Source organism: Lactuca virosa, chromosome 6 (genome assembly GCF_052849685.1).
Source record: "Lactuca virosa cultivar CGN04683 chromosome 6, Lactuca_virosa_CGN04683_v6, whole genome shotgun sequence".
NCBI lineage: Eukaryota > Viridiplantae > Streptophyta > Magnoliopsida > Asterales > Asteraceae > Lactuca > Lactuca virosa.
In genome coordinates, this window is record NC_136431.1 from 131,258,523 (window position 1) to 131,265,191 (window position 6,669).

Genomic DNA, 6,669 nt, shown 5'->3' on the forward strand with positions numbered 1-6,669 from the left:
CAGGGTGTGGAACGTAAACTTCGGGTTCGGAGTCGGTTCCATCTGAGTCTTCTTCCTCTTCACCGTATACGGATTCTTCCTCTTCCATGGGTTCCTCATCCTCCTCCATGGGTTCCTCATCCTCCATGGGTTCTTCTTCGGGTTCTTCCTCTGGGTCTTCCACAATCCAACCGGCATTCCCTTGGTTGGGGAAGTAGGGATCACCTGGTATGTGAAATCCTGCCATTGCGCCTGTACGAGAATAGGGATAAGAAGGATATCACGAGAAATTTTGGGAATAAGAACTTAGTTATCGAAATTTATAATGTGGTTATTACGGTTTTTGAGTTAAAATACTCCTATAGTATTTTTATGTTTGATTCTCGAAGTTTTTGGTTAGTTGAAGACTTGTTGCTCATCATGATCCTTCTTCGGCATACATTGGTCCTACCTTGGCTAAATATAGTTGATCAGACTATATTCATCCAAGATCTGACTACATACCCCGAAGCTGAATCATGGTGTTCAACTTGTCTTGATACTTTTATGTTATTGCCATTATAATACTGAATTAGTATTTGCGATTGTATGAATACTTTTATAAAAAATATTACTTCATATTTTAAAGTATTTTTGAAAAGCTACGTCAGAGAATTTTTGTGTCGTTGTATTTATAGTTTGTATATCTTATGTGGTTCGATATACTTAGTTCACTATAAACAAAGCTCTGATACCAATCTGTCACACCCCCCAAACCAGAACGGCGGAAACGTTCGGGGGCGGAGGACGTCATGCTCAGTATCATAACCATAGTGAAGAAGTAAACACAACCATCATAAATATAATTTAAAAGGTTACATCGTTTCAAAAGTACATGTTTCCAAATAAATTACATATGATGTCAAAATATAGCAAAAGAATCTACGCCTTAGCGTCTTGACTTTAGAAATCTTGTGATTACCTGTATTACTGATTACCTGAGAATACAAGTTGTTTTGAAAGAGTACCAACATAAAGCTGGTGAGTTCATAAGCAATTTATGAATGAAAAATGAATGATTTTCCTTTTTGTTTGTTACGAGTTTGTTTCCAGAAAATCCAATATTTTCTAAAGGTTTGTTATAGTCTTAACTAAACCAAGACTTAGTGTATGTAAGTAAATCGTCATACTTGTGTGTGTGTGTGGTTTTATATTTAAATAAAAACTCCTTAAATCCCAGTAAACTGTGTGTTTTGTTAATTCCCCATGTGATATGTTATAACCATACTAAAACTCGAAGACCTCGTACTCGACGTTCTTCAGGCGTCGGAATGTTATGACACTTGTCACCCCAGACCTGCCGGTCAAGCTGTTGCAAGCAGCTTAGGTGCGGGTTTGTCAGACCCAATATAGATCTATACACAACTATCCCGCTCTCCCTCCAGGAGATTCTGATTATAACTACAAGACTTTTATGTGGTACTTAAGAGTACCCCGAAGGAGAATGTCTTACAAATTTATTCATTAACACGTTCACGTAATTTGTAATGAAATACCCATTTTGTAAATCGATTGTGTTACTGTTTTCTTTGTTAAACGAAGTGCTCAAACTATACCTATTATAGTTTATCAAAAGTGTTGTGTGTTTGAATGAAACCTTGTTATACATGTCTTTGTATTTCAATAAAATGACATTGAATATACTAAGTGTAAATCGTACACACCTTGCTCAGCATGTTACAAGGTGTGAATAACTCTTAAACATGTTTTTGACAGTTTTACCCTTAACTGTCACTGTTTTAGAATATTTGTAGAAAAATCACCGTAAGTCGAAAACTGAATCCGTAAACTCTGAGTGTTTGGAAAAAGAGTCTACTATTTTCATAAATTTTCCTATAATTTTTGGTGGTCTTAAACCAGTGTTAAAATGTTCATCTTCACAACGTGGTCCGATTTTGTTGCTGCAGTGATAGGCAGTTTGTAAAAATCACCATAAATTGTATAAAAATCATATGGAGGTGTGCAAGTAGTCATTTTAAAGGTATAGACCTGAACTATTTTCATATGAAACAGTTTTTAAAAATATTAAGTTTAAGTTGGGTAAAACAGTTGGTGAACAGGTCACAACGTTTCTGTTGTAAGCTGTCAAGTTAAGTTTTAAATATATCTTGGTGTTTTAACTTGTATTCCCCCCATGAAAACTAAAGAAAACTAGAAAATATAGGGGTATGAACTCACCTTGAGTGATTTATTGAAGAGTGGAAGGTTGAAGACAAGGAGTATCAAGTCAAGAACACTTGATGAACACGTGAAAGCTTGGATGATCCTAAGAACGATTCTTTGGTGTTAAAATATGTGTAGATGATTCAAGGATGTTATGAAAACATGGAATAACACTTGAGTTTAGATGGAATACTTGCAAAAAACTGAAGTAATAGCTCAAGAACACTAGCACAAAGTGGTGGAAAGTAGAGAGAAAAGAAGCTTTCTTGAGGGGTTAAGAAGTGTGTAAGTTTGGAATGATCAAGGTAAACCAAGAAATCCTCCAGGGATTTCTTTATATAGGGAAGGTTGTTGGAGCAATTTGCAAGTTGAAATGATGTTTACCTTGGTTAGTGTGATGTGGATAAGATTGGGCTAATGAGAGGATGACACGTGGAGGCAAGTGGGCACACTTGACCCACTTGTGGGGTAGAATACTCCTCTTAATATAAAATAATGATTTTTAATTAATAAATCCTTGAGAAATGAATAAAATATGAGTTTTGGGGGGTTTAAAATGGTAAAAATATGAATTTGGTGAAAATCCCAGTAAAAAACGTCAAAAACGGGCTTAGGAAGCGAATGTAGTCGAAAACCGGGCATTAAGGAGCGAACCTGCGAGGTTCGACTCTTAGGAGGTGAGAACCGAGAGAAGGGAGAAGGGACCGAAGAGAAGGGAGAAGGAACCGAAGGTGGAGGCTCGGGCCGAAGGTGGCAGGAAACCGAAATGGACCGAGGGCTCGGTCTATTTCGGGTACGAGAGGGTTTGGTCCTATGTGCTCAGTTCGGTTCTCAGGCTTCGGTTCGGTCTTGGCAGTTCGGTCCTGAGGGACCTTCGGTCCTAATAGGAGGGTCTCGGATCTAAGAGGTTCCTTCTAAGAGGTTCGGTTCCTAAGAAGGGTTTCGGTCCTAAATAACTAATTTTCAAGTTAACTTCCCGTTTCAAGCGGTTTTTGGCCAAGTTAAGGGTCGGGATGACCAGGATGACTATAAAAAGTTGAGAGAGATTTTGAGAGAGATTTGGGAGAGATTTCACATACTTGGAGAGATTGAGGAGAGATTTCACATACTTGGAGAGATATCACATACTTAGAGAGATTTGGGAGAGATTTCACATACTTGGAGGGATTTGGGAGAGATTTAATTTTAGCCATTATTATCGTATAATCTCGTAATGCAAGGTTCGTGAACCCTGTTATTCTTCGTTTATGATCATTTCAAGTCCCCAAAAGGGTCCATATTCGTGTTTTGATGCATTTAACTCCCTTTTTAGGGTTTTACATTGATAAGCACATAGATTCTCCGAGTCACTTGAATTCTTGATATACAAATGCACATTTTTATACATAGAATAACTTTTAACATACAAGTACTAGTTAAGTTTGACCGGTTTGACTTGTTGACTTTGACTTTGACTTTGACTTTTTGACTTTGACTTTGATGGTTGTCACAAGTAATCGGTGAAACATCTGAAGGAGTTCTTACTCGTTCTCAAATAAAAGCGAAGCAAACTGCTCTATTCTCTCAAGTAGAATTTTGCATGTTTAATTCGTTCGTCTCGAAAATAGAACCAAAAACGGTTAATATTGCACTTGATCACTCCGATTGGGTACATGCAATGCAAGACGAACTCCACGAGTTTCAGCGAAATCGAGTCTAGAGACTGATTCCCACACCAAAGGATGTATATGTGGTTGGATTAAAATGGGTAATCAGGAACAAGATGGATAAAGAGGGGAATGTAATTCGCAACAACGCAAGGCTGGTAGTCAAGGGATATTGTCAGGAAGAAGGTATAGATTACGAAGAAACCTTCGCTCCTGTAGCAAGGTTAGAGTCAGTTCGGATCTTTCTGGCATATGTTGCTCACAAGAATTTTGAAGTCTTTCAAATGGACGCCAAATTTAAATTCTTGAATGGAGAACTAGAGGAGACTGTATATGTTGAGAAACCACCAGGTTTCGTGAACGAAAAGTATCCTGATCATTGGTATATTCTGGATAAAGCCGTCTGTGGTTTGAAGCAAGCTCCTAGAGCCTGGTATGAAACCCTTACTCGATTTCTGAAAATGTCCAAGTTTAAACAAGGTTCGGTTGACCCAACCTTCTTTCGCAAGAAAGAGGGTGACCACTTAATGATCGTCCAAATTTATGTCGATGATATCATCTTCGGTTCCATGTATCCTAGCCTCACAGCTGCATTCAGGAAGTTGATGGAGACTAAGTTTGAGATGAGCTCGATGGGTCCAATTAACTTTTTCCTTGGCTTGAACATTAGACAGGGACCCGAAGGCATATTTATCAATCAGGAGGCTTACACAAAGACCCTACTGGCTAAGTTTGGCATGATGGGAGATTCCAAAGTAAAAGTTCCTATGGCATTTGGAACGAAGTTAACACCATCTTTGGAGAAACCAGCTGTTGATATGACCCTCTATTGGCAAATGATAGGATCTCTAATGTATCTAACAACTAGTAGACCAGATATTATGTTTTCTGTATGTTGTTGTGCCAGGTTCCAAGCTAATCCACGCGAACCTCATATGGTGGCTGTTAAGAACATCTTCAGATATTTGAAGCGAACCTCATCTCTCGGTCTATGGTATCCTGCTAAATCAGGATTTTTTGTTCAAGAGTTTTCTGATGTTGATCTTGGAGGATGTGGTTTGGACCGAAAGAACACTACAGGCGGATGTCAATTCCTCGATGGTAAACTCGTCAGCTGGCAGTCCAAGAAACAAACATGTGTTTCACTCTCTACAACCGAAGCTGAATATATTGCTGCAACATCTTGCACTTCCCAGGTCATTTGGATCAAAAGCCAATTAAGAGATTATGGCCTGAACATGAAGAAGATTCCACTTTATTGTGACTCAGAAAGCGCTATTTGAATATGTCACAATCCAGTGCAACACTCCAAAACGAAACATATAGCACTGAGATACCATTTCATCAAAGATCATGTTGAAGATGCTAATGTGGAAATTCACTTTGTTAGATCTGCTGATCAACTAGCTGACATCTTCACGAAAGCCTTACCTGAAGTAAGTTTTAATAAAATTCTCCAAGGCTTAGGAATGATGGAAGCTGAATCTGTACCGAAACTACTTTCGCCTCATTAAAATTGATCAAGCGAAATAGAGTGAATGCTCGGTCTATTTCGGCTCAGATTTTTTGGGAACCGAAATGGACCGAACGCGAAATAGAGCAAACGCTCGGGCTATTTCGGCTCCAGATTTTTCGGGAACCAAAATGGACCAAACGTGAAATAGAGCGAACGCTCGGTTTATTTCGGCACCTGATTTTTCGGGAACCGAAATGAACCGAACGCTCGGTCTATTTCGCCTCACTTCTTTTGGGAGTAGTTTCGGTTGTATACTTTGTACACTATGTATATCTTTTCTCACTTCCTTTCTTTTCAGAAAACTCAAAAATATTTTCCTTCTGTTTTTAATTCTTTTTCAGAAAATTCATAAAACCCAAAAATATTTTCCTTTCTGTTTTTAATTCTTTTTCAGAACATTCATAAAACCCAAAAATACTTTCCTTTCTGTTTTTAATTCTTTTTCATAAAATTCATAAAACCCAAAAATATTTTTCTTTATGTTTTTAATTTTTTTCAGAAAATTCATAAAATCCAAAAAGTATTTACCTTTCTGTTTATATTTCTTTTTCAGAAAATTCATAAAATCCAAAAAAAATTATTTTTTTTATTTGTTGCTTTTTATAAAACTCAAAAATACCAAAAATATCACTGAGATGTATCATTAGTCATTCAAATGATGGAGCTGGGACAGGTATATATTTCTTTATCTTTGTACTAGCTAAGTGTCCCTAGAAGCATGTTGTTGTATGTTGACCAAAGCCTCAAAGACTTCAAGTGAAGCCTTACTGATTTTGATATACACCAATCAAATCTTCCCAATCACGCTGATAAATTCACTTATGTCATGAGCTACCTTACTCGTCTCTCTTTGAGTTAAGAGTTGTCTGCTCGGTCCTTATTATATAGCAGAGGTACTTTCAGTTCTTTAACCTTCTTATCACTTTTCTCCATCTCATTTCGGTTCATAATCATAACCCTTGAGACTCTCAGTATTTACCACTGAGGTTTATGGTTACACAACATCTGTGTTGATGATCTTAGCTTCGTTTCACCATGTGCTAAGTTAAACCCAAAGTCCAACACCAATAACGAATTGACGGTGAACAATCAAATGTTCTAGTTTTCACCCACATTTTAACGAAACCACTTTCGTGCAAGATACCAGGAAATCTCTTTTTAATTTTTGTGCGATCTTTATGAAATTGTCTGACACCAAGGAGTTTCATCCCATAAGATCCGATTTATATTTTTGTTTTTGAGATTTCTACAAATATCACCAAGCCACTGAATATATTATCTAACCTACTTGTTTAATAGACTACACTGGTCTCACAAGTACTTCAT